The sequence below is a fragment of the Cyanistes caeruleus genome, chromosome 1 (genome assembly GCF_971803275.1).
Source record: "Cyanistes caeruleus chromosome 1, bCyaCae1.hap1.1, whole genome shotgun sequence".
NCBI lineage: Eukaryota > Metazoa > Chordata > Aves > Passeriformes > Paridae > Cyanistes > Cyanistes caeruleus.
The window spans coordinates 7,774,024-7,783,732 of record NC_141701.1 but is presented as its reverse complement, the minus strand read 5'-3'; the positions used below and the strand labels follow the sequence as shown (position 1 = coordinate 7,783,732).

The 9,709-nt window shown below is 37.8% G+C and overlaps 1 long non-coding RNA gene across 1 annotated transcript; it reads left to right on the top strand.

Annotated features, from left to right (window-relative positions):
• Positions 1 to 3,768: 3,768 nt before the first annotated feature.
• Positions 3,769 to 8,450, top strand: LOC111925229 (uncharacterized). Its single transcript, XR_002862128.2, has 3 exons — positions 3,769 to 3,941; positions 7,189 to 7,310; positions 8,325 to 8,450. It is a non-coding gene; the product is annotated as an uncharacterized LOC111925229 (long non-coding RNA).
• Positions 8,451 to 9,709: the final 1,259 nt, after the last annotated feature.

Genomic DNA, 9,709 nt, shown 5'->3' with positions numbered 1-9,709 from the left:
GGTAATTAGCACAGGCAAGCAACCATTCCCAATAAGCAGTTTCCATGCAGCTACACTTCACTGGAAGTTGAGAGAGTGAGGTGGTTTGGACATGTTAGAGTAGCTCTTTCTGTGCCAAGGTGCCCCAGTGACAGAGAACCATCGTAAACAAGCATAATTTTTTCATATAAACTGAGTTTATGCATTCTGATTCCTAGATGTTTACCCTGGACAAAATATCTGAATGTTCTGTTCCAAGATTGGCTGTTGATATCCAAAAACATCTCAGGAAGAATAGATCTTAGAACAGAAGGAGTTAAGTGTTGAGATGACCCCTGATTTTGAAAGCAGAAGCTTTGTCTGCAAAAACAAAGTGCAAATTCATGACCGGTAAAAGCATACTGATGACTTAGTGACTGTTCTTTCACCAATGCACCTTTATTTTCTCTATTTTTAAATTACTATTTTTTGCATTGTTTCAAACGGAAGGTGCTGCTCATGTTAGATGCTGCTCTGCCCTAGTATTAACAGCTGACTACCATCGGTTCATTAAACTGTTCCACTTCAAAATGCCAGTGAAGCAGCAATGGCTGGAGCCTCTGCAGTTGGGATGATGTAATTTTGCCATGGGAGCAGCTGTAAACTTTGTACCAGCAGGAGTTGTGCCACCAGCCTGTGCTGATGGTTTGTACTGGTGCAGCCGTGCCAAAGATTGTAATGTGGGAAAACCAGCAGCATAATGGAGCCTCAGATGTGTCATTCTTATCTGATTGTTGTTCAGTCTGCCCTGGTGCACTAGCTCAGAGCTCAATATTAATCTCTCACTCTTGATGTGAGCTCATGATATTAGCTTGTCGTGTAGCTATTCTGCAGCATGTATAGAAGAGAAAAATGAACTGTTAACCTTATCCTGGTCTTGGAATCAATGGGATCCCTTGAAAACCCTTATACATTGAGGGCATTTTTACTAGGTGGTACTTCCAATTATATTTCCAGTACAGAATTATTTTCTTCAGTTTTTCACAAACCCTGAAGCACTGTTTCTAAGCTGAAAGACATCAAGCCTCTCTGATCCTTCCAAGTCTTCTCCAGAATTATGTATTTTCTTCTTTGCAGAGCTTATGTGTTGTCCCAGCAGTTCTATTTCCTAGTGAGGTCTTTTTTTAGATGTCTGATATCCATAGAAGTATCTGAAATCATTAAACTGAGACTGGATTACTTGTATGAGTGGAGTATTCAGAAACTGCAGATGTCCCTTTTGAATTAACTTAGCTGGGGACAAATTCTACTGTTTCTTTTCTCCACCTGCTCTTTCTAAGTGCAGTAAGTCCACACACAGACTTGCTTGGAACATGTTCTGCTTAAATGTCACAGCCAATAAAAAATCAAAATGAAATTGTAACATATATAAGCCAGAATAAAGCTGGCAGTGTATACTGCCAGCCCTACCTGAAGGAGGTCTGGTTGTCCTTAACAATAACATTAATTTCAGCTTATAATAATTTAACAAGCTTACATATTAAGAAGAGAGATATACAAGTATGCTAACATCAAAAGAGGTTAGAAAAAGCTTGATGATAACTTTTTTCTGTCAGAACACACTGTGACTTGAAATGCTTTGTAGATCAGTTTTTTCAAGTTCTTTCTCAGGAATTCTCTTTCAGAAGATGTCCCAGGAGAAAATTTTCTGACCTTCTGACTTTTTTCAGAATAAAATAGTTACATTTTGCTATCACTACATCATTTTGATGTGTGTTCTCAGCAGAGTGGGTGCTGTGGTGCTAACCTTCATCATAGCCCTAATCTCCTTGCATCTTCTGACCACAGAGTCTCATTGAAGAACAGTCTGAGAAACAAACCTGGTGCTTCTCCAGAGAGTGAAGAAGTGCTTCACAGAGGTGAAGGGTAAGTCACAGACCTCTGTGATGATTACCAAAGTTCAGTGTGCAGGATCTTTCCTTTCATCAGTGTAGAGATCTGGCAGCAGGTGGCTTATCCAGCCATAAATGCCACAGCAAGGTTAGCTGAGTGCCTTGACAGTCCTCCACATTTCCTGCACCTGGCCAAAACACAGCTCCATTACCTATATTACCTCCCATTTCTGGTAGGTATCAATGTAGACATACCATCATCTCTGCTGATGGACTAAGGGTCCTTAATGATCCCAGTGGAACATTAAGGGGAGCTCAGATATTACCCCAGGAAGGTTAGGCTAGAAACCTGCTAGTTAGATGATTCATCTGACCTAACATGATGTTAGGTCAGATGCCACTTGCCTGGGCTTTTATTATAGTCAGTGGTGACCTGATCAGTATAGTCCATGGAGATTAGTGCATGACAGCTAACAAATGCAGCTATCTCACTGAGGCTGAGATAAATCATGCCACAAACTACAGTAACTCTACTAATTCTTTGCTAACAGCAAAGGCATCCCAGAGTGACTTGCTTACAAATAAAAACCTAAGTCTGTTCTTATTTGGCTAAACATATTCCACTTCATACATCTTAAGGGCTTTCAATACTTCTGATATAACTTTAACACCTGCACTTGAGCAGCTGAATTAGAAATGTCCATGTTTGAGTAATTGTATTTTAGAATCCTGCTAAAATCATGGTGTCCCTACTGATGTTGAATTACATTGATAGGAGGACAATCAATCATGGATCTTTCTCAGGCACTATACTGAGGTGTTCTGTAATATTTTCCCAGGGGTGAGACAGGTTTTTGTCTTAAGGAAGCATCAAAGGTATTATGCATAAAGGAAATTATTCAAATGATTCAGCTGGAATACACACAGCAGATAAGCAGATCTAGGTGTTTCACTTACTTCTCCTCTGGTGTGTTCTAAGCACCTGGGAGTGAAAAACTTACCTGGTTGAGTTATTTTTTATGGAGGAGAACAAGGGAGTTCAGGCAACTTCATCTTGTCACCTGCTGCACTGTTCTGTGGGACTGACACTGTCTTTCTGACAAACTCAGAAGGAGCTGACTTCAGTAAAGCCCAGATTTTATCCCAGAATGATAAAGCTGAAAAACTTCCACAGCTTTGAGTTGTGATTACAAAATCCATAATATTAGAACCTGGAGTTTTCTGTTGGGGTCTAACTTTTGGGATCAAATTAAACTATGTATAATAGATACTCTGCTAAAAACAAATGAAGGATAATCTGTCCAGCTGTATAATAATGCTTTCCTCATATTCTCCTTTCTAAACTGTAGTAATGAGAGTCAATACAGTTTCCCACAGAGTTAATCATGCTTTGGTCATCATACTATCTGAAGACTGTGGATGGAATAAAATTTTACTAAAGCTAAATACTTATTTAAAGCATAACAATACCAGTAGAAGTTATCAGGGCATTATCAGTAAAGGAATAACTAGAGTTTGAAAGCAGAATAAAATTGAAATAAATAAAAATTCTATCTTGAATAGGAAAGACACTGGAAAATCATGGAATCATAGAATGATTTGGGCTCAAAGGAACACTCAAGATCATCTAGTTTCAAGCCTCTGCCATGGGCAGAGATGTCTTCACTAAACTCAGAGCCCCAGTCAATCTGACCTTGACATCTTCAGGGCTGCGGAGTTTTTGATAATGCCTGAAAATATTAACCATGTCTTAGAGTAAGGAAAGCCATCTCTCTTGTTTGTGTTCTGGATGTGGCCTCTAGATCTTACTGAAAACAGGAGACTGAGAAATTTTGAGAAGGTTCTAATGTCAGGGCTTGAAAGAGTACCCTGGAGACACTGATTTATGTCATAGTCCTTCTTTCTGATACACCTAAAAGAAACTTCTGCAATGTCCCCTGGCACTGCAGATACAATGCCAACACAGTACAATTTAATCATGTGCTGTAGCAGGTGTTTAGAAGACTGCTCAGGACATTAGCAGAGTAAGACCAGAGCTGTTGTCTGGGGGAATGAACAATGAGATGCAAGAAGCTGTTCAGTAGTTCCCAGGTATGGTATCAATTCCTTGGTACCCTCCAAACATGCACATAGTGCTGCAAGAATACAATGACACATTCTGTGCCGGAAGGACACATCTGGGAGTCCCTGAAGAAATCTTAAAGTGTTTCTTTTGCCTTTGTATTATCCTGTCCCCACACAGTGACCTAGAAAAAGTCTTCTAGGACACATGAGTCTCCACTATCATTGCAGCCTTACCTTTCCTTATTTTCCTTTTTGGAAAGTAACCTATTATCTTGCACATAAAAATATTCCAGAAAGGTTTTATGTGAAATTAACCCTAATTATACTTTTCATTCTCTTTCAGGGAATAACCCAGAAGCTTGAAAGCCATTTCATTATATAGCTGTAAATGAGTCACTTTAGTCTGTATAGAGGTCATGCATATATTATATCTATCTATCTATCTATCTATCTATCTATCTATCTATCTATCTATCTATCTATCTATTATCTATCTATCTATCTATCTATCTATCTACCTATCATCTATCTATCATCTATCTATCTTGCCTATCTATCCACCTGCCTATATATACTTGAATTGCTTTTGTTTATTAAATATTCCTAATATAATGAAAGAAAGTGTATAAACTTTTTTATTTTATTTACGTAGTGTGGATTTCCTAGGGAAAGGAGAATGCCACCAATGTATGGTACATATAGGCCAGAATATATCTATCATAGAAATCAGCACTAGCAAAGAGTAATCCAAATGGGAAGTAGTTCCATGTTTATAATTGAAAGAGACTGAGCATTTTTTAATCCTCTCCTTATATTATTTATTACCTTTGAAAATAAGACTAGAGATTTTGGTTCTTGTATTTTAGAGTCTATATTTCACCTGGATAGAGCCATCTGTGGAGCTATTAACTGCACATAGAGACAGCCAAAATCTTTATTTCTGTTTAGACCTCTCCTAATGGATTAATTTTCTGCTACCAATGCCTGGAAGACTCAATGAGATAACTACAGTTAGGTGAACTGAGCCTAATTTTCAGTTCTTTGCGAGTGAATATCTGATTTCTACAGCACAGGATGGGACACTTCTGTAACACATCAGAAATGAAGTTGCTCCACTGAGAGGAGCAAAGAAGTTTTTTTCTGATTAATTTAAAGTCAGCTGATTAGAGATGGAGAGATGGGTTCAGAACGTTGGTCTGAATTTGTCAAAGCATGATTTTGCAGTTGGGCTTAGTTTAGTAAGCCCCCAAATTGGGGGGAAAATATCTTATGAAATATAAATAATATAATCTTAAATATAAATAATATAAATAATATAAATAATATAAATAATATAAATAATATAAATAATATAAATAAATAATATAAATAAATCTGGGTACCTCAGGAATGTTTCATATTAAACCATCTCTCAAGAAAATCGTGCAAGAAATGGAGAGCAGGTTTAAGATGTGAGCAAAACTGCTCTCTGAAGCAACAAACATCAAACATAGAGGAATATGAGAGGAATCTTTACATGATGTTTACTGCCCTAAAAGATAAGGGACTTCTGTGCAGCATGGGGATGTTTCATTTCAGGAAAGCTTTTCCCCATTCCTTTAGACCCCATTCCTTTAGACTCCATTCCTTTAAGACTCATTATGATTTTGTTGCACCTGGACCTTGCAAGATATGCTTTCTCCCTTATCAAATAGCAAAGCAACATTTTATTTTATTTTATTTTTTTGGCTCATCCAGAAGTTTTGAAGAACTACCTACTCACAATGAAGAATACACATTTTAAACTAAAGGATTAGTGATTTCTTTCAGTTCTTTCAGGAATTATTATTAAGGTGCATTGGCAGTGCTGTGAAGGAGGAGCTTAAGCAGCTCTAGCCCAGCCTTTGTGTTGCAGGTAACTGCAGCTGCTCTGTGATTTACAGACTTAGTAAGGATGATCTTAGCAGTCCCAGAATTAGGATGGGACAGATTGCTGCATCTGAAAATAAAATGTATGATGTTGCATTAAAGCTGTTACCAACAGAATCTTAAACTTGGTATAATTTCTATAGACATGTGTAGCTGCTTACTGAAGGCAAGTAAGTCATTAACATGCGAACACATTTCTTTAGAGAATATTTGCTTCTGAACACAATATGGAGCACAGAACCTTTGGATGAACTCCAAGTTGTCAGTAGTAGAGTTGAGTGAATGATTCAGAACAAGCAATGTGACTGATGAATTTTTCTTTCTGCTTAAAACGTGTCTTCAGACACGTCATTATTTCTTTAGACTGATTTGTCTCCAATCAACTTGTGGAAAGGGAAAAGAAAACACCAAAGAACAAAAATAATAATAATAATAATAAAAAAATCCTTAAGTCTATAGCTTGATCTTGAGAAATTTCCTTGAGAATACACATTACTCCACTCTCAGAGACCAGTGCAAAAGATGAATTTTTTTTAATTGAAGAAAACAAAAACTAGATGTTTCATCTAAACAGGAAGCTGCTCTGGGGAGGATTGGTGGTGTTTATAAGGGTGTATGGCAGAAAATATTCTGTTGAGTCTGTCTTTACTTGTTAAGAGATGTTGGGTTAAAATCTGTGTAGGAAAGTGATGTGAACACTGCTGTTGAAAAATTGCATTTCTAGATTTCTTTTGGAGGTTTTTTTTTCTCTGCAGTGTTGGGGCAGTTGTCACTCTGAAGGAGATCTTTGAGACTGGTGAAACAGCAATGTTCTGTGGAGATCCACACTGAGGGATCTCTAAGTATTTGAATCCTTTGATCTTTGGTCATTGGCACTTGGTTTAGTGTGACCATGGTGGTGCTGGGCTAATGGCTGACCTCAATGGCCTTTGAGGTCTTTTACAACCTAAACAATTCTATGGTTCTATCCATAAAATACCAGATCAGGGAGACAAAATCAAGAAGTTTTGCAAAGAATACTCTGAGACGGTTGAGTTTGGATACAACTCATCTGGGAAACCAGAGATGTTCAGATAAACATCTCAAGCTTCAGATCATAATTCCTGATATGATCTACTTAGATCTGGGAGGTTTCTCACCATTCCTCACTAGCTGTGGTGAGGACAGAACTAGTCCTTATACAGAGATAACTCCCTGCACTCAGGACTTTCCTGTCACTGGATTGCTTGAAAAAGGCATAATAAATGACCTTGGTGATGGGCAGTAATGCAGTCAGTGGGATATATCAGCAAGCCCCCTGAAGATCTGCTCTTAATGCTTTTCTGATCTACTTTTCCCTTTCTCCTCTCACACCTTGTCTGTTCAGAATGTAAACTGGCTGAAGGAGGGCTTAGTTCTGTGAGTGCAGGATTCCTCCTGAAATGGTTATTCTGGATATTCTGGCTTCCCACAAGGCCTCCAAGTGCCTGTGCCCCAGCAATAACTCAGGTATAAAGTCAGCTGAGCTATCTCCATACTACTGTCCATGGATTTCTTCAGAAGATCTGTCGCTCATTATTCAATGCTTCATGTACTAGCTCAAAAAATAGAACAAATGTTTGGGGTTATAGGAGTGATCTATAGTGGTTTGGGAAATCCCTTTTCCTTAAGAGCCCAAGAGGAAAACAACTCTGGAAACACAAAATGAATTTTTCTTTAATGGTAGAAGCACTGCTGTCCATATGCTGAAGGAAGAATTAACCTCTTACTAAGCTGTTTTGTTTTTTTTTTTCTCCCATCAATTCATTTTTAGTTATCAGTGTTTAAACTGCATCATTATAATCCTTTCCTCTAATAAATGCTTCAGCCTTTCAACTAAAGAGAGGTGGTTTATGTGTGTGTACACTGCAGAGCCAATCTGCAGTGCCTGGCAGTATTTGCAGAGGATGTAGTAGGAGTTTAGTGCCATCTCTGGGGAATTGGACCACTATTATTTACAGTCATGTGAGTGTAAGTCCTTGCATATCATTTCTGAAATGTCACCCTGATGCAGTACATATCAAAGTGTGAAATTCTGTGCATGCTTGTGCCACCAGATTTTGGCATGAATTTGGAAACTGAAGAGCAGAAACTGGTCCCAATAAATAAGATAAACCTTGTGGAATCAGGCCAGCTGCTTCCTGCTAATGTGACCTTTTCTTCCATGTTTCTCTTTCCCTGTCCAGCTGATGGATAGGATGATTTTAAGAGACTTTAGTACATGATAGGGCTGCCAGATTTGGATCCACATCCAATTATTTCCAAAGGTCAGTGGCACTTGCACTGGGCATTCTTGTTTGCATTCCTTCTCTTTATTTCCAGGAATACCGGTAACAAAAATAAGACAGAGCATGATTCTACTGAATATATGAACCCTTGGCTAGATATCACTTCTATCTTTCTTATTATAACATATATTTTAAAAGAAAGCAATTTATTCCATACCTGCATGCTCATAGGTCTTTTTGTACCTTCTTATTTCAGCTTTGGTCTTCCCTGGAGACAGAACTGAATTAGAGAGATTGCTGGCTTGATTCTGTCTGGCAGCTCCTGTGTTAATATTGGTTTTAACTTCAGGAGTTGTTAAACAATAATTAAATGAATGAAAAATCAAAACATGTTTGGGTTTTTATTTTTGACATGGCAGAAGAAAGAAAACCAGAACTGAAACAGCTTAGGTCTCCTACTTAATTCTGTCTTGAGATAGAAAGAAACCTATTTAAACTTTCTGAGATCAATACCCATGAAAAACTTATGACTAAATAAATAAATCAAAATGAGAAAATCATTGACTAAAGTCATATTCTGGCTATCTAGACATTAAAATGTGAGTTTATATTTTGCCAGGCATTATATATTTGATCCCCATATGCTTCAAATTTAAAAATCCTGTAGCTTCTCTGAATTATTTTTACATTTATCTTTCTGTGGATCCAGATCTTTTCTTTTGGTTAGAAGGAGCAAAATTCCTGAGGACTATAATTTTTTAGATTCTGTGCAAGCTGTAAAGTTCCCCTGAAACCACTTTCATTAATTTTGCAGAAGTTGCAGCCTTAAGGCTTTAAAAAGTGCTAAGCAATCAGCAGTCACTCATTTGGGAACCTAATTATGGAGTTAGGAAACAAATATGTCTTGGTCTATCACTTGCCTTGCATAATATGTGTTCTGGGACTTAACCTCACACCTGCTCGTACAGATGTGTAAGTACTTGAGACTGCTGTGTACCAACACAGAGATCTCTTTCCAAGTATGCCAGTGAGTGACATGGGAAAGGATCTGCACCTTCACCCCACCAAGATGAGTCTCCTGGTGGCTGAAATTGGTATTTTATGATTTCAGTTATCATCTGAAGTATTTGAAGTCTCTGAGTAGCAAAATAATGACCTCTATGATATGACTTGATATACATTGTCACATACATTGTGCAGGAAAAGTAAAAACATTGTCCTTTCAGATGTGGAATAAACAGAATTAAGCAAAAATATGTTATTTTCTGAACTGTTTCTTTTTTAGGAACATTTCTAACCTCTATGCCAAACTAACCCATCTCAATTTTAACAATAATTAATTTTTTTTCCTTCATGTTTAATTGACATAAACAGTAGACACTGGCTTCTGAAAGTAAAGCAGAATTACTTGGAATGGATTGGCAATCCTTGTCTGACAGAGGGTTTGGAAGAGGAGCTGAGCTCACCTAGGTGTGGACCAGGCAAGCTGTGACCTTGGACTCATTTGCTTCTCCTTCCATTTGCTCATCCCTAAACTGAGTTCCTGCCCCCTTGATTCTTCTTTTCCTTATTTTCATAGCCTAAGGTGATGCTTGCTGCATAGTTTGAGACTTTGAGGCTTTTGGAGGAATATAAATAAAC